At 46.3% G+C, this 18,422-nt stretch overlaps 1 protein-coding gene across 2 annotated transcripts in view; it reads left to right on the plus strand.

Moving 5' to 3' along the window:
- The first annotated feature begins 1,201 nt into the window (after window positions 1–1,201).
- The window catches only part of SEMA4D (semaphorin 4D), a 111,406-nt gene continuing 94,185 nt past the window's right edge, over window positions 1,202–18,422 (plus strand). For both annotated transcript variants that reach the window (XM_036021442.1, XM_036021445.1), the window contains exon 1: window positions 1,202–1,368. The gene's annotated coding sequence lies outside the window, so the exon portion shown is untranslated. The remainder of the gene's footprint in view (window positions 1,369–18,422) is intronic.

The raw sequence follows: 18,422 nt of genomic DNA on the forward strand, positions 1-18,422 counted from the left end.
GAAGCATCAGAGTCAAGACAATCAGCAGTCTATCAGATTCTGGTCATGATCATCACTCACAGTGGGAGACGGTAAGCTCCCACCAAATCCTGTCTGCACCTTGTGCACTCACTTCACCATCTTGGTCTTCACCAATTTGGTCTGCTGATCCTCAGGTCCTAACACCAGGGGGTAGTGGTGGGGGTGGGGGGTGGGGTGGCCCAGCAGGGAAAGGCAGGAGGCCTCTGAAGGAACTGAAGCTCTGGGGTCATTACTGATCATTTAGGAATGGCCTCATTTTAAAGATCTTGGCTCTCAGCAGCCGGTGGTCATTAGGAAAGCAGCCTCCGGCTCCCACGTGTACCCTGCAGCCCACAGAGTGCTGGCCAGGCCTGGTGGGCACGAACTCCAACTCCAGACTCAGGAACTGTGTCCCTTTCTCAGGTCCGTGTCCCTCAAGAGGCCTACCCACCAGCCATGGTCCCAGGCCCACCACTTTTCTCTTCCTGCAGATGCGAGTAGTGTTCTGAGGGCACCCAGGCCCCTGCACCCATGGATTAGTACACAGGTGTGTCACCAGGGACTGCACTAGGGGACCCTTTGCCATGAGATGTAGAAGATGGTGAACCCTTAGTAAGCAGTTGGCACCGGGCCACAGGAGGGCCTCGGAAAACAACATTGGAGGAGGCACCTGCTTGCCTCACCTGAGAAAATGGCAAGGGGCCTGGTTTGAAATGTTCTTGACCAAAGTCAGATTTGCTTAAAAGCAAGCGCACAAGTGGCCTGGAAGTCCACACGCTTTGCTCCCACATTGTGCAGGAGGTCCCCAGCAGTGCTGTACCAGGGCCTTGGGGGCTGGAACCTTGGGGATTTGGGGGGCCTGGAAAGGGTGAAATACGGTGTAGTTCCCAGAAGAGCAAGTTGGTCCATTAGCAGGTGGTAAGGAGGGGTAACTGGCACTTCAAAATTCGTGCTGATCCCAGCAGAGGCCCAAGGCACCAGTGAGCAGCCTCTGGGGGCCTCGGAGTGGGGAGGAGGGGATTGGAGGGAAGTGAAGAAAGGGGAGGGAAAGAGAGGGTGGGGAAAAGAGGAGGAGGGAGGTGAGTCTGGCGGGAGGGGCGGAGGAAGGAGCAGAGAGGGGGAGGGGGGGGAGGAGAGGGAGGAGCAGAGGAGGGGCCTGTGCGCCCTCCCTCTCCCTCGCTCGCTCGCTCGCTCTCTCCCTCCCTCCCGCGTCGGCCCGCTCCCTCGCGATCCGCAGCATCCCTGCGCCGCCCCTCCACACCACCCCTCGGCACCCGGCCTCCGCCTCCGCGTCTGCTGCGGCTGCCACCGCCGCCATTCCTGCACCCGCGGTCGCCGGCCGGGCACCGCCAAGACGTTTTGCACCAGGTAAGGGCGGGCGGTCACAGGGGGCACGCGGGCCAGGCAGGTGCGCCGGGCGGCAAGACCTTCCTCGGACTCCCAAGACTCCTCCCCTCCCCGGCTCCCTCCGGTTCGGAGCGGGCAGGTGGCTCCGCTAGGCTCCGGAAAGCAGGATTGTGGGGCTGGCGGCAGACCCAGGCCGGGAGCGGGGGCTGGTGCGTTCAGTCTGGGCCCTCTGCGCTCCTGGCTCCCATCCTCTCCCTGCTCCAGCCAGTGCGGCCCCACTCCGGCCACTGTGGCCTGGCTGGGCCCCACGTCTTCTATTTCTGTCTCGGAGGCCGCTGCTTTACCCGAGGGCGCTCACTCAGACAGGTGGGGCAGGTCGGCCCGGTGGCGAGTGCTTCAGGCCTTGTCTCCCTTTAGGGTTTTGGCTGGGTGATTCTAGAACTGCCAAGGAGAATCGCCAGCCTTGGCTGCACCTGTTGCAGCAGCCTGGTAAGCTGGCGAGGGGGACGGGGCCCGGGGGCGCATGCTGAATCCCCTGTAGGTTTGCCTGTGCAAACAAGGAAAGGAGAACTGGGTCTTGGTCGCCTTATTCATTTATTTGATTTAATATTGGGTGGTGGGGGTGCATGGGAGTCCATAGGTGGGCAGTTCACTGAAAATGAGGCTTGTAGTTGGGGGCTGGGCCTTGCTTTCCGGAGCGTGTGCCACATGAAGTGGCTCTGCTTTTGTTTTGTAAACCTCCCTCTACATGGAGCACATCCCAGGCCTTGGTGGCCAGGCTGGACCTGGGGCCTTTGGCCAAGCAGCTGACCCTCCTGTTCTGAGTGTAACAAATCCGCTAGGTGCCACCAAGTTAAAGGTCCCAGGGGGTGAAGTGACATTGCTGACCTGTCCCCTCATACCTGCCCCAGGCCTAGGGCCTGCCTGCTGTCTGTCTGGGTGCTGTTATTTGGGAGTGATTACTGTGTCCCAGAAATAGGCCAGCTGAGGCAGTAGCAGCGGGGCCAGGATTCTGGAAGAGATAATGCCCCAATTGTCACTTGAACGGTTGGTGTCTGTGCACATCGTCTGCAAGAGTGAAGAAGAATAAAGCAGGCCTGCTCTGAATAGCCCAGGCACTGTGTGCTATCAGGGAGAAAAACTTCAGGAATGAGGGGACACACCAGGCATTTCTGTGGACAAGGACTGTCCCCCTAGGGGGCAAACCTTCAGCCTGATGATATGTGTCTGTAGTATACCCAGCAGGTAAATCAAATTGAGAAATAAAAACAAGTGGCTAGGACAGAGGCAACTCTTCTGGGTCCCTCCTTTTCAGGGTCCCTCCCTTGCAGGGTGTTGCAGGAGTTTGAGCTGACATGGGATGGGACTGACTTCCGTGATGGGCTTTACCGTGAGTCTCTCTGCACCCTCTGAAATGGTACCATTGAGTTGCTCTGCTCACCCTCCTGACCAGCACACATATCTGTTGGGAAATGGAGCCTTGCAGAGACTTCTCCTCTGGTGACTAGGGTGCTCTGGTGGCCTTGCCTAGAGTCCCAGGCTGAAATGTGGGGTGTGGGGCCTCACAGTGTGTCTGGGGAGAGAGATGAACCCCACCATGTGAGTAGTCTTAGACCGATTGCATCTCAAATGCCTTCTCCACACCTGGGAGAGATGTCTAGGCCAGTGTTTGGGAGTGCACACTAATGGCTGGCTCTGAGTGTGGGGAGGACTGTTCATCCATGCCAGCACACAGCAAAATCAATAATGCATTGCAAAGATCAATGGTTGCCTCTGTGCCTCTGGAGGGAATCCATCTCTCCTACACCCAGTGTGGACAGGCCCAAGGCTCCCACTCCTTCCTCTGCCCCATGTCTGGTGGTAGGGGAGGGATGGGTGGGACTGGGAGGGTGGTTGCAGAGCCTCCTCCTGACCCATGTCTTGATGTCTTGTGTGGTGAGCCTGGGGCCAGAGCTCATGAGACCTATGTCTTTTGGGTGTCCCTAGTGTCGGTGGGCTTAGGCGCCAGCAGCTGTGCACATGAATTGACTTCCTGATTATTTCAGAGTTTATAGCGACTTTCCCCTTCATGCTAAGTATTTACTTGGTTAAAAAGAACACCTATGAAGTTGAGATGGCAGGTAGTGGTCCCCATTCCCCACCCCTAGTCTCTTCTAGGAGCAACAACAGTGACCCGTTAACTGTCTAGGAGTACAAGGTGGCAAGGGTGTGGTGAGGCTGGCTGTGTAAAATGTACAAATGAATTTGTCATCTGCTGACTGTTGAGGGTTTTCCCTGAGAGAAAGGCTTTGTTCTTTCAAATTCTCTGCTGGGGACAACTGTTTCTCCCTTGACCTTCCACCATTCCAGAAGAGAGAATAGAAGGTAAGAAGGAAAGTGGACAAAACAGTGACAGAGGCATGGCAGGAGGCCCTCTCTTCCTCTCTTTCTGTTTGCCCTGGCTGTCTTAGGGCGAGTCTCTGGGTGTCGCCAAGAGCAGGCAGGTCGGGCTGGCTCCTTTGACTGGAGATGGCACAACTCACAGTCATGTCCAGTCTGCCTGCTGTCGGACCTAGCCTAGAGCTAGGGTGGTGATTTCAGCATGCCAGTAAAGGTCTGCCTTGGGACCAGGAAACTGGCTAATCCCAGTTCCTCACAGTGGGTCACTTTCCCACTTGCCTAACCTTCCTACGTGCAGGCATGGCTGGCTCCCTGCTGCTGCCCCGGGCACTCCAGCAGCCCCTGGGCCATGCCCCCACCTACACACTTGTGTGAGCCTCTGACTATTGGGACAGGCTCTGTTATTTGGCTTAAAAATCTCAGATGCCCATGAAAGCAGAGGCTGCACCCCCTCCTCGATCACATCTTAGCAGCACCTCAGAATTGCAGGGTTTGAATGAAATGCAGTCAGACTAGCATTTCCAAGAATCACTCTTTTAAAAAAATCACGGTGTTTATGAGACAGTTGGACATTTGTTGGGCAAATGTTGATTTTTAAAGAATGATCATATTCCTTAACAGCACTGTGGCTATGTTAAAAATTGACAAGATCATTACCTTTTAGCAAAGGCAGTGGAGTATTTGCAGAGGACACGATACTGTGGGATCTGTCCATGTGCAGACAGTTGTTGGGTCTGGGTGAGGGCGTCTGAGAGTTCATTATGCTCTTCTGTCCACTTCTGTGTATTTCCAAAATTCTCCATAATAAAAAGTTAATAATAAGTCTAAGAACCCCATTTCCCCCCAAAAACATTCCATAGGATTCTTCACTTCATGAAAGAGTTCAAAGGTTTACTATAAAAGAAGCACCCATATATGAAGTGAAAATGTCACACGTGTACCCACGCAGAGAAACCCATCTGAAAGGTCACATACTTTATGGACTATGTCATTATGGAGTGCCCTGTAAATGAGTAGGATGGCCACTGCTCCAGGCTCTGGGGACACAGCTCTGAGTAAAAGCATCCACTGTCAGGGATGGGTGGGAGGAAGGTGCATATGAGCGTGTGCATGTGTGTTGGAGGAGGGAGTATGTGTGTTGGGGGAGAGGCGGGGGGCAAGGGGGAAGCATATCCTTATTTCTCTTATATATATTTGGTTTGTTTCTTTTACGATGGAATTACTTTCATAATTTTAAAATTAATTTTTAAGAAGAGGCCTTCATTAAGTAACATAATATCCTATTTTAAATATTCTGATTTTCTGTATCTAAATACAAGTTTATTTTAAATGGCATTTGATTTGTAGAAATTCCTCACACAACTTAATAAGAGATGATGTGGCTTAGCCCTGACTGGTGTGGCTCAGTTGGTTGAGCATTGTCCCACAAAGTGAAAGGTCACAAATTCCATTCCTGGTAGGGGTGCATGCCTGGGTTGCAGGTTTGGTCCCTGGTTTGGGTATGTATGACATGCAACCGATCAATATTTCTCTTGCATTGATGTTTCTTTCCCTCTCTTTCTTCCTGCCTTCCCCTCTTACTCTCTAAAAAAAGTGTGAGAGATGATTTGGGTTAAATGAGACACTCAGTGAATCAGGAGTCACAGACCCTCTGAATAATACTTTGTAAACCATGAAAACACAGACATCGATAGATACCCTGCCCTTGACAGAATGTAGACAAGACCCAAACCCTGAAATTTCAACAGCATTGTATGACCCAGCAATGGGAGAGTGAGCAGAAACTGTGCTATCCTGGCTCATGGGCTGTGGGGCAGGAGGCCCTCACCTCAGACCCACCACAGCCCTGGTTCTGGTGGAGAAGCACATTCCACTTCAGAAGTGAAAGCAAAGGTGGGTCAGAGCCTTCACAGGTGTCTCCATAGCCAGTTGGAAAGCCTGCCACCATGGGCTGTTGCCCTCATTTTCCAAGGTTTTGTCTGTCTTCTCCTTAATTTACAACAACAGAAAAGGTGTAGAAATGGTAAAAGTCCACAAAGTGAAAACTACAAGTTGCCCGGAATTCTAGTTTTTGGGCTTTTTATTTTCCTGCCCTGTTGCAAGAAATTTGAGTTGCTTTTAACACCAGAATATAATTTGCTCTGATCTCCAGATTCTAGCATTTGGGTGTTTTAGGCCGGGTATGTATTTTGATTTTGTTTGGAGGGACAGTGTTCAGGGGCCCGCCCTAAATAAGAGCCTGAAGCTGTATTCCTTTGTTCTCACCTTGTGTTTGGGAATTTTCATTGTTGTTTTTTGTTGACCAGTGTTTTTTTTGTGTGTGTGGCTGAGGGAGGGCACAGCTGGGCTAAATCCTGAATCTGGGGTCATGTCTGTGTGGCCTTGAGCCACCTGCCATGAGGATGGGTGCAGCATACACCCACTTTTCCCATTCACCTCTGGTGCAGTTCATGCTTCCCAGTTCTTTGAGGGGTTTTGAAGTCCTATCCAAGCAGAACTGTGCCATCCAGGCATTCAGGGAACTCAGCAGGTCTGTGACCTTGGTAGGTGGTATCCCATTGCTCATTTTTCTTGAGTTGAAGGAGTTGGACCTTTAAGCCTCTCTCCACTCGCAAATTTGTTCATTTCATGAAGTCTCACTGCTTCCCCTGTAAATATTTTTTGAACACCAGTTACAGCAAGAAACCAAGAAACAGAAGGCCTACCTGCTGGGAGCTTCTGGTCAAGTTGAGGAAGATGGATGACTACAGAGAGGAATGTGTCAAGATTATGTCACCTATGGGGCCTTAGTGGTCTGGAGAAAGAAAGTGTGTGGGGTCCAGGCACTCAAGGGAGCCAACAGTTGGGGATGTTTGAGATTTGAAATCAGGCAGCCAGTGGGCCTCCCTGAGCCAGTGATGTGGAAGAGGTGCAGAAGTGACCGGGGACAAGGGGATATCTGAGCACACTGGAGCAAGGCCAGAGGGTGGAGTGACCACTGGGAGAGGCAGGAGCCCAGATCTCACCAGATTCTGGGTGTGTCATGAAAATGGAGCTAATAGGATGGTTGGAACAATAGAAGAGTCCAGATGACCTGGGATTCTTCGCTCAGACAGCCAGGGGGATGGGTCAGCATCACCTTGAGATGGAGAATTCAAGAGGATGAGCAGCTCTCCAGGCAGTGGCTTGTAAGCTCCATCTCCATCCACACAAAGGTGGTAAGGGGCTTGCCTCACAAAAAAAACTGGAGTTGGGGAAAGAGTCCTGAGCTGGGTGATGCCCTCACAGATGTGATGTTTTTAAAGCTGTGAGTCAGACTCCAGGGAGGTGGATAGATGGAGGAAAAGAGAGGTCTGAGGCTGATGGACCAGGAAGGCCTGGCCAGGGAGACAGGAGAAAGCCATAGGGGTATGGGGTTGGGAAAGCATGGCAGGAGATGCTTGGGGAGGAAGGACTGCCCAGCCAGTGGTCCAGTGCAGCAAGGACTGACAGTTGGCCTTACAGCATGGAAGTCACTGGTGACCTGAGGAGTGGTCCTGGGATGGGTGGGTGCCAAGAGTTTAAGAGAGAAGAGGATGATTCGATGGGCAAAGAGTGTTGTGAGAGAAGACCTCAGGCTTAGGTCTCTGTCCTGAAGGGCAGGATGGAAGAGAGGGAAAGAAAGGGTGGAGGGAAGGAGGGGAGGAGGGGAGCTCCTGCCAGGATCCTCCAGTCCTAGGAGCTGGGTTGGGCAGATGGGAGGGGTTTCTGAGTCAGGCCAGCTGTCCCCTGTAAGCTGTCCTTGGCCTGTAGTATTCAGGGTACCTCTGCTTGGCCCTTGGGTCTGGAGGCAGGGGAAGGGGCCCAGGTGGCAGAGAATGGTTATGGCAGCTCAGGAGGGCTGAGCCCTGAGCACAGCAGGGGGCCCTCAGGGCCCAGGAGGCCTCAAGAACTGAGTTGCTCAGTCCCTGAGCAGGGGCAGCTGCCCTCCCAGAAAGCACAGCTGTGTGGGGCAGGAGAAAGAGACCAGGTCCATGGGGTCATGGGGTTGGGAAACGGGCTGAAAGTGAGGCCTTGACCTTGTGCTTGTCCAGTTGTCAGGTGGGCTGTGAACATTCCCTCCTGTCATTTCCTACAGTGAGGCTGCAGCCCCTAGCAAGGGCCAGGGTTTTACATATAACATCAACTTAACTCCACATGCACTGAACACTAGGAACAGGAGAGAGCACTTCCTAAGGCGTGGTCCCCATGCTGACGGCATTAAATCCCCTGAACTGGTTGAATGTGCAGGTCCTCAGCTCCACCCCAGACTCCCTGAATCAGAAGCTTTGTGTTTTCACAGGCCATGGAGGGGATTCAGACACATCAGGGAGTGTAAGAGGCATTGGGCTAATAAGCACATGCTGCCCTCCTGAGTGCAGTCTTGGGACAGACAGGAAGGCAGAGGCTGGGCATGGTCCTCACTCTAGGTGCACATTAGACTCTGGTGCTTGTCTATAGAAACAGTGTTTTGTTAACCAAATTTATTGAGGTAGAATTTACATACTATAAAAGGTACTTGTTTTAAGTACACTGTTCAGTGAGTTTTGACAAATGTATATCATTATGAACCTGCCACTGTAATTATGATAGAGGCCAACTCTGATCACCTCTGGCCTGCAGGTAAGTGTGCTATGCCCATTCACCCATTCAGTATTGTCAGAGGCCGCTTTGGTGCTGCTGCACCAGAGTTGAGCATTGGAGGCAGAGGTTGTTTGTCCTGTGAGCCCTCCCAAAATTCCCTGTTGCTCCTTTGCACTCGACTCCTTCCTCCTGCCCAGGCAATCACTGATCTGTTGAGATTAGATTATTATAGATGAGATTTGTCTTTTCAAGAGTTTTGCAATGGAAGCATATGTTATATAGCCTTTGTGTATCTAGCTTCTTTCCCTCCGCACAATATTTCTGAGATTCTTATGTGTTGCTGAGTAATTCTTGTGTCTTCATTGCTGAGTCCTGTTTCGTTTGTGGGTAGGCCATGTTTTATTGATTCATTAACCTGTTGGTGGATGTTTAGATTCCTTCCTATTCAGGGTTGTTGTGAATGTGAGTACTGTGAGCTACAACTGAACACAAAAGGACAAATAGCCAGTTAAAACATGAGGAAACATATCTCCAAAGAAGATACAGAAGTGATGGATAAGCACTTGAAAAGATGCTCAACATCATTAGTCACTAGGGACTTGCAACTCAAAACCACAGTGAGAGACCACTTCCCACTTACCAGCATGACTTTTGTAAAAAAAAAAAAAAAAAGGAAAATCAGTGTTGGTGAACACATAGAGAAGTTGGAACCCTCCTACACTGCTGATGTGAATATAAAATGTGCAGTGACTTTGGAAAACAGTGTAAAGTTTCCTCAAAAAGTTAAACATGGAATTATCTGCCCCAACAATTCTACTCATAGGCATGTATGCAAAAGAATTGAAAAATCCAAACAAACACTGTACACAACTATTCATTAGCAGCACTATTAACGACAATCAAAAGATGGAAACAACCCATATGTCCATCACTGAATGGGTAACCAAATGTGGTCCATCCAGAAAAGGGGATATTCTTTGACTGTAAAGGAATGGAGCACTGACACATGCTCCTCTATGGATGAACATTGAAAACATGGTTGGTGAAAATAGACATAAAAGGACACATATTTATGATTTAATTTACATGAAATGTCAAGACTAGGCAAATTCATTAGAGACAGAAAGCAGATTAAGTGGTTGCCAGGGTTTGAAGGAGGGGAGAATGAGGAGACTGCTTAACATGTGATGGTTGCATAACATTATGAATGTACTCAAATGTCACTGATTGTACACTTTTAAATAGTTGAAATGGTAAATCTTATGTATTTCTCATCGCAATAAAAATGATTTGTGCATTCATGTGCAAATCTTAGTGTGGACATGCGTTTGCTCTTGGGTACCTTGATGAGCAGGTTGTGTGGGAAGTATATATTTAACTCATCAGAAACTGCATACTGTTTTCCAAAGTAGATGTATCATTTTCCACCCCTGCTAACTCCTGTGTGAGTGCAGTTGTTCACATCCTTGCCAACATTTACTGTCGTCAGTCTCTAATTTTAGCTATTCTAGTGGGTATGTTACAGTGTTGTATCATTGAGGTGAATATCTTTGCCAGTGTTTATTAGCTATTTGTATTGTATGTATCCTTTTAAGTATCTGATCAAATATTCTGCTGTCTTCCAAATTGGGCTGTCTTATATTTGAGTTGTAAGGGTTGTTTACATGCTCTGAAGTCAACTCTTTTGTCAGAATTCTTATGACAAATATTTTCTCTTAGTCTCTGGCATGCCTTTTAATTTTACTAATGATGTCTTTTAAGGGCAGACAAATTTTTAACTGGAAAGAGCTAAGGATTAAGATTCATGTTTTGCATAAGGTTATCCAGTTGTTCCAGCACCATTTATTAAAGAAACAATCCTTTCTCACTGATGTCTTTTGCCAAGTAATTGAGTATGTCTGTATGGCTTTGTTTCTGAACTTGATTCTGGTCCACTGTGGTTTATTCCCCACTGGTCCCCACACCATGCTATCTTTACAACTGTTGCTTTATAGTAACTCGAAGTTAGGTTATGTGAGCCTTCCAGTTTTGCTTGTTTTCAGTTATTCTGTCTATTCTAGGTCCTTTGCATTTCCATATAAATTTAAAGTCAGCTTCTCATGTTTCAGAGGAAAGCCTGTTTGGGTTTTGACAGATGTTGCATTAATTCTTTAGATCAATTTGGAGAAAATTAACTTCTTAAGAGTATTGAGCCAATAAGCATGGACTATCTCTCTGTTCTTTCTTCATTTCCCTTAGTAATTTGTAGTGGACAGTGTACTGGTCTGCTTTAGGTATCAGGTTAATGTTGGCCCCACACAGTGATGTAGGAAGTGTTCCCTCTTCATTTATATTTTAGAAAAGAGTTTGTGGAGATCTGGTATTGTTTCTCCTTAAATGTTTGATATAATTTACTAGTGAAGTCATGTGGTATTTTCTTTATGGGGAAGCTTTTAGTTATGACTTCACTTTATAAGTCTATTAAGATTTTCTATTTCTTCTTGAGTCAGCCCTCATGAATTGTATGTTTCAAGGAATCTGTCCATTTCATCTAAGTTGTCAAACATGTTGGCATAAAGTTGTTCATATTTATTTTTTAATATATTTTATTGATTATGCTATTGCATTTGCCCCATTTTTCTCCCCTTTATTCCCCTCCATGCCCTCCCCACCAGTCCTCCCCCGACCTTAGCTCGTGACCATGGGTCATACATATAAGTTCTTTGGCTTCTGCATTTCCCATACTATTCTTAACCTCCCCCTGTCTATTTTGTACCTACTATTTATGCTTCTTATTCCCTGTACCTTTTCCCCCATTCTTCCCCCTCCCACTCCCCCACTGATATCCCTCCATGTGATCTCCATTTCTGTGATTCTGTTCCTGTTCTAGTTGCTGGCTTAGTTTGTTTTTGTATTTTTAGGTTCAGTCGTTGATAGTTGTGAATTTGTTGTCACTTTACTGTTCATAGTTTTGATTTTCTTTTCCTTAGATATAAGTCCCTTTAACATTTCATATAATAAGGGCTTAGTGAGGATGAACTCCTTTAACTTGACCTTACCAGGGAAGGACTTGATCTGCCCTTCCATTCTAAATCAAAGCTTTGCTGGATAGAACAATCTTGGATGTAGGTCCTTGCCTTTCCTGACTTGGGATACTTCTTTCCAGCCCCTTCTTGTCTGCAAGGTTTCTTTTGAGAAATCAGCTGACAATCTGATGGGAACTCCATTGTAGGTAACTGTATCCTTTTCTCTTGCTTCTTTTTTAAAAATATATTTTATTGATTATGCTATTACAGTTGTCTCATTTTTCCCCTTCACTCCCCTCCACTCTGCACACCCCCTCTCACCCACATTCCCCACCTTTAGTCCATGTCCATGTGTCATACTTATAAGTTCTTTGGCTTCTACATTTCCCACACTATTCTTACCCTCCCCTTGTCTATTTTTTACCTACCATCTATGTTACTTATTCTTTGTACCTTTTCCCCTCTTTCCTCCTTCCACTCCCCTGTTGCTAACCCTCCATGTTATCTCCATTTCTGTGGTTCTGTTCCTGGTCTAGTTGTTTGCTTAGTGTGTTTTTGTTTTTGTTTTTGTTTTAGGTGTGGTTGTTAATAATTTTGAGTTTGCTGTCGTTTTACTGTTGGTATTTTTGATCTTCTTTTTCTTAGATAAGTTCCTTTAACATTTCATATCATAAGGGCTTGGTGATGATGAACTCCTTTAACTTGACCTTATCTGAGAAGCACTTTATCTGCCCTTCCATTCTAAATCAAAGCTTTGCTGGATAGAGCAATCTTGGATTGAGATCCTTGCCTTTCCTGACGTGGAATACTTCTTTCTAGCCCCTTCTTGCCTGCAAGGTTTCTTCTGAGAAATCAGCTGACAGTCCTATAGGAATACTTTGTAGGTAACTGTCTCCTTTTCTCTTGCTGCTTTTAAGATTCCCTCCTTATCTCTCATCTTGGCTAATATAATTATGATGTGCCTTGGTATGTTCCTCCTTGGGTCCAACTTCTTTGGGGCTCTCTGAGCTTCCTGGACTTCCTGGAAGTCTATTTCCTTTGCCACATTGGGGAAATTCTCCTTCATTATTTGTTCAAGTAACTTTTCAACTTCTTGCTCTTCTTTTCTCCTCTGCCCACCACTATGATTCAGATGTTAGAATGTTTAAAGTTGTCCCAGAGGTCCCTAAGGCTCTCCTAACATTTCTGAATTCTTGTTTCTTCATTCTGTTCTGGTTGAATGCTTATTTCTTCCTTCTGGTCCAAACCATTGATTTGAGTCCCGGGTTCCTTCCCATCACTGTTGGTTCCCTGTGCATTTTCCTTTATTTCATTTTTCATAGCCTTCACTCTTTCCTCTATTTTGTGACCATACTCAACCATTTTTGTTAGCATCCTGATTACCAGTGTCTTGAACCCTGGTAAGGTCCCATCTGATAGGTTGGCTATCTCTTCATTGCTAGTTGTATATTTTCTGGAGCTTTGATCTGTTCTTTCATTTCAGCCATTTTTTGTGTGTCGGCACACCTTTTACGTAGTAAGGGGCACAGCCTTAGGTATTCACCAGGGAGAGTCAACCCATGTAGCTATGTTGTGGCGCTGTATGTGGGGGAGGGGTCCAAAAGGGAACAATACCACTTGCTAGGCTCTCTGCCAGCTTTCAGTAACTTCCTCCACTACCCACAAGCAAATTGGCCTGTTCTGGTGCTGATCCCAGGGTGGGTGGGTTTGTGTACATTTTAGGGCCTTGTGGATCTCTCCAATGAACACTCCTGTGAGGCTGGAAGATTCTCCCACCACCACAATGCACACAGGATTTTTCAGTCAGAGGTTTTAAGGCTTTATTTCCCTGTGCTGGAACACTGGATCGAGTGGTCTGTCTCACTCCCCAGTTGTTCTTCCTGGTTTATCTGCACACAAATGTGGAACCACCTGCCCTGCCAGCTGCCACCTCACCTAGTCCTCAAGCCACCACCTTGCCTGCCCAGTCCTCCAGCCTCCACCTTGCTGTGAGTCCTCTCTTCCCAGCTGCCTGTCTCCACCCCTCCCACCAGTCTGGATGAATATTTCTTCTTTAACCCCGTGGTTGCTGGACTCCATACAGTTCTATTTTTTGTCAGTTCTGATTGCTTTTTGTTTTTAAAATCATTGTTGTCCTTCTTTTGGTTGTGAGAGGAGGTACAGTGTGTTTACCTACGTCTCTATCTTGGCCAAAAGTCCATATATATGGGTTTTGTTTTCTTACCCATTCAGCTACTTGATGTCTTTTGGTTGGAGCTTTTAAACCACTTACATTTAAGGTTATTATGGATAGATATATATGTAATGCCATTTTATTGTTTATTGTTAGACTGTTTTCCTCTTTTTTATTCTTTCTTTTTCTTCTTCTTTTTCAAGTGTTGCAGGACTGGTTTGGTGTTAACAAAGTCCTTTAGCTTTTTCTTATCTGGGAAGCTCCTTATTTCTCCTTCGATTTTAAATGATAGCCTTGCTGAGTAAAGTAGCCTTGGTTGTGGGTCCTTGCTTTTCAACCCTTAATATTTCATGCCAGTCCCTTCTGGTCTGAAATGTTCTATTGAATAATCACATGACTTTCTAATTGGTACTTCCTTGTAGGTAACTACCTGCTTTTCTCTTGCAGCTTTTAGGATTCTCTCCTTGTCTTTAAGCCTTGTCATTTTATTTATGATATGTCTTGGTGTTGGCCTTTTGGGGTCCATCTTGTTTCGGACTCTGAGCTTCCTGGACTTGTATGTCTTTTTCCTTCACCAGATGAAGGAAGTTTTCCATCACTATTTCTTCAAATAGGTTATCGATCCCTTGCTCACTCTCTTCTCCTTCTGGTAATTCCATGATGTGGATGTTGTTATGCTTCATGTTGTCCAAAATGTTTCTTAAACTCTCCTCATATTTTAAAATTCTTTTTTCTTTTAGCTGCTCTGCCTGGGTATTTTTTTTCTACCTTGTCTTCCAAATCGCTAATGTGATCCTCTGCTTCATCTAACCTACTTTTTATTCCTTCCAGTGTACTATTTATTTCAGATTCTGCATTCTTTATTTCTAACTGGTCTTTTTCATGGTTTCTATGTCTTTTTTCATGCCTTTGAGTATCCTTATAATCATTACTCTAAACTCTCTATCTAACAAGTTGCTTGCCTCCATTTCATCTAGTTGTTCTTCTGGAAAATTCTTTTGTTCTTTCAATTTAGGCCTGTTTCTTTGTCTTCCCATTTTGGCTGCTTCTTTGTATTTTCCACCTTTGTTGTTAAACTAATCAGCCACTAAACCAATTCGTTTGTTAATATAATCAAGCCGTAATCAGCAGCCTGGCTGAAGCACCACAGGGTGGGACAGAGTAATTTCTGTGGGCAGGGCTACTGCTTCCCCACAGGATGATGCCACTTGGAGGGGAGTGGCTGCCTGAGAGAGATGGCTTCTGCATTATGGGGAATGATTCAGCACAGGGGTCCTGGCAGCTGCTCCCACAGTTCTCTCCCTGGAGCCACCTGCCACAGACTCTCCTCAAGTAGTCCACTCTGCCCTCCCTTTGCCAGCACACAGGTTAAGTGGCTGCAAATGAAACATGTGCATTGGCCCTTTATAAGGCTCTCTGAGTCTGCAGCTGTCTCTCCCTGCCAGACAGAAACCCTGCTGATTTTCACAGCTGGGTGTTATCTGGGTTCCTTTCTGGCTCTGGTGCTGTAGTCTAGGGAGCCCAGCTTGGGTTTTAGACCCCACACTTCTTAGGGGGAACCCCTCCAGCCACTGAATTATCCCTCAGAATGTCTAGCTGCTGCTTGTGGGAGCGCAGCCAGGATTCTCACATCTCCTCTGCACTTCATATCATTCACATGGTGGTGAAGTGGGTTATTCTGTCTGTCTGTGGTCATAAGGCCTCTCTCCAGCTAGTGTTCAGTTGGTATTCAGGATGATTTTTCTACAATTTAGTTGTAATTCCAGATTGGTTCTGGGAGTAGGTTAGTGTAGCTTCCACTTACTACCCAGCCATTTTGGATTTCTGTTGTTGTTGTTGTTTTTAAGGATCCCAGGCTCAAGAATGAAAGAGGGGCCCTGACCAGTGTGGCCCAGTTGGTTGCGTGGGCATCATTCCACAAAGTGAAAAGTCACCGGTTTGATTCTCCATTAGGGCACATGCCTAGATTATGGGTTCAATCCCTTGTCAGGTGTGTATGAGAGGCAACCGACCAATCGATATTTCACTCTCACATCAAATGTTCCTCTCCTTCTCTTTACCTTGCTGTAAAAAGAAATAAAATCCTTAAAAAAAAAGAGGGACTATCATGTAGACTCTACAGACATTAAAAGAATAATAAAGAAATATTATAGGTAGGTGGATACACTTTGCCTCCTAACAAAACCAAAAGGACAACAACAAATTTAAAAACTGAAAGAAACTAGAACTGTCAGAAAATTGAACTGTATGGAAGTCTGACAACAAGGAGTTAAAGAAGAAACATTCATCCAGACCAGTAGGAGGGGCGGAGACAGGCAGCTGGGGTAGAGAGGACTTTTGGCAAGGTGGAGGCTGGAGATCCAGGGCCACTAAGATAGTGGCTAGCAGAGCAGGTGGTCCCACATTTGTATTCGAATAAAATGGGAGGAACAATTGGGGAGTGAGACAGACCGCACAACCCAGGAGTCCAGCTCGGAAAAATAAAGCCCCTAAACCTCTAACTGAAAAAACCTGTATCAGTTGAGGCAGCAGGAGAAACTCCCAGCCCCACAGGAGAGTTCCTTGCAGAGACCCACAGGGCCCTGGAAGGGAAGAGGGTTGCCGCGCCCTAGCAAATACCTAAGGCTCTGCCCCTTACTACGTAAAAGGTGTGCCGACACACAAAAAATGGCTGAAATGAAAGAACAGATCAAAGCTCCAGAAAATATACAACTAGCAATGAAGAGATAGCCAACCTATCAGATGGGACCTTACCAGGGTTCAAGACACTGGTAATCAAGATGCTGACAAAAATGGTTGAGTATGGTCACAAAATAGAGGAAAGAGTGAAAGCTATGAAAAATGAAATAAAGGAAAATGCACAGGGAACCAACAGTGATGGGAAGGAACCCGGGACTCAAATCAATGGTTTGGACCAGAAGGAAGAAATAAGCATTCAACCAGAACAGAATGAAGAGACAAGAATTCAGAAATGTTAGGAGAGCCTTAGGGACCTCTGGGACAACTTTAAACATTCTAACATCTGAATCATAGTGGTGTGCAGAGGAGAAAAGAAGAGCAAGAAGTTGAAAAGTTACTTGAACAAATAATGAAGGAGAATTTCCCCAATGTGGCAAAGGAAATAGACTTCCAGGAAGTCCAGGAAGCTCAGAGAGCCCCAAAGAAGTTGACCCAAGGAGGAACATACCAAGGCACATCATAATTATATTAGCCAAGATGAGAGATAAGGAGGGAATCTTAAAAGCAGCAAGAGAAAAGGAGACAGTTACCTACAAAGTATTCCTATAGGACTGTCAGCTGATTTCTCAGAAGAAACCTTGCAGGCAAGAAGGGGCTAGAAAGAAGTATTCCACATCAGGAAAGGCAAGGATCTCAATCCAAGATTGCTCTATCCAGCAAAGCTTTGATTTAGAATGGAAGGGCAGATAAAGTGCTTCTCAGATAAGGTCAAGTTAAAGGAGTTCATCCTCACTAAGCCCTTATTATATGAAATGTTAAAGGGACTTATATCTAAGGAAAAGAAAATCAAAACTATGAACAGTAAAGTGACAACAAATTCACAACTATCAATGACTGAACCTAAGAAACAAAAACACACTAAGCAAACAACTAGAACAGGAACAGAACCACAGAAATGGAGATCACATGGAGGGATATCAGTGGGGAAGTGGGAGGGGGAAGAATGGGGGAAAAGGTACAGGGAATAAGAAGCATAAATAGTAGGTACAAAATAGACAGGGGGAGGTTAAGAATAGTATGGGAAATGTAGAAGCCAAAGAACTTATATGTGTGACCCAGGGACACCCATGGACATGAGCTAAGATGGGGAATGCAGGTTGGACGGGGGTAGAAGGCAGAGGGTAATAAAGGACAGAAGTATGGGACAACTGTAATAGCATAATCAATAAAATATATTTTTTAAGAAGAAGCTATGGACATTTGCACAGTGGAATACCACTCAGCCATAAAAAAAAGAAAAAGAAAATGTTACCCTTTGAGACAGTATGAAAATGTTACCCTTTGAGACCTGGAGAACATTATGCTAAGTGAAATAAGCCAATCAAAGAAAGACAAATACCATATGATTTCACTCGTGTGGAATATAATGAATAAATTGAACTAACAAGGAAAATGGGGACAGACTCATAGATGGAGAGCAGATGATAGCTGATTGGGGAGAGGTTAGTGCATGGAGGAATTGAGCAAAAGGAAATAGGACTGATGGACGTGGACAACAGTGTGGTAATTGCTGGGGAGAGGGGAGTATAAAGGGAATAAAAGGTAATGGAAAACAATACAGTAAACATTAGATAAAATACAGACAAAACAAAACCCCATTGTCTCCCCACACCTGCCCAGGTACATCAGAACCTTCTGGGATGTGCATCTGTAGTTTTGACAAGCAGCTCAGGGAATTCTGATGGGCAGCCAGAGTTGAGAACCTTCAAGGTGGAGGCATAAGGGAAAATACGTAGTTCCTGGTGGTGCAGGCTGGCCTCCTCAAGAGAGAGAAGGCAGATCTGAGGGAGTAGAGAAGCATGTGGGGCCACAGTCTGAGCACAGGTTTTGTCTGGAGAATGCCAGTTCGTGGTGACCCTGGCAGGGGTGGGGGCCCTGATGGGAGTGTTGCACTTGGACAATCTGTGGGTATGCTTGTGGATGTGGCAGGTGCTGAATTAGTGCTTGACATGGGAGTGAGCGAAACAGAAGGACTGCAGCGGGGCTGGGTGACCAAGCCTAGAATGCCACAGCACACAACCTAGGCCTACTTCTCTGAAGGGCTATTTGTTTGCAAGTCACATTTGCCGAGTTACAATTTGTACACAGCAAAATTCACCTTTTTTAAATGTCCTACTTTGTGAGTTTTGTTATACAATTATGTAACCACCACCAAATCAGCATATGGAAAATTTCCACACCTCCACAAATTCCTGTGT

Source organism: Phyllostomus discolor, chromosome 3, assembly GCF_004126475.2.
Source record: "Phyllostomus discolor isolate MPI-MPIP mPhyDis1 chromosome 3, mPhyDis1.pri.v3, whole genome shotgun sequence".
Taxonomy (NCBI): domain Eukaryota; kingdom Metazoa; phylum Chordata; class Mammalia; order Chiroptera; family Phyllostomidae; genus Phyllostomus; species Phyllostomus discolor.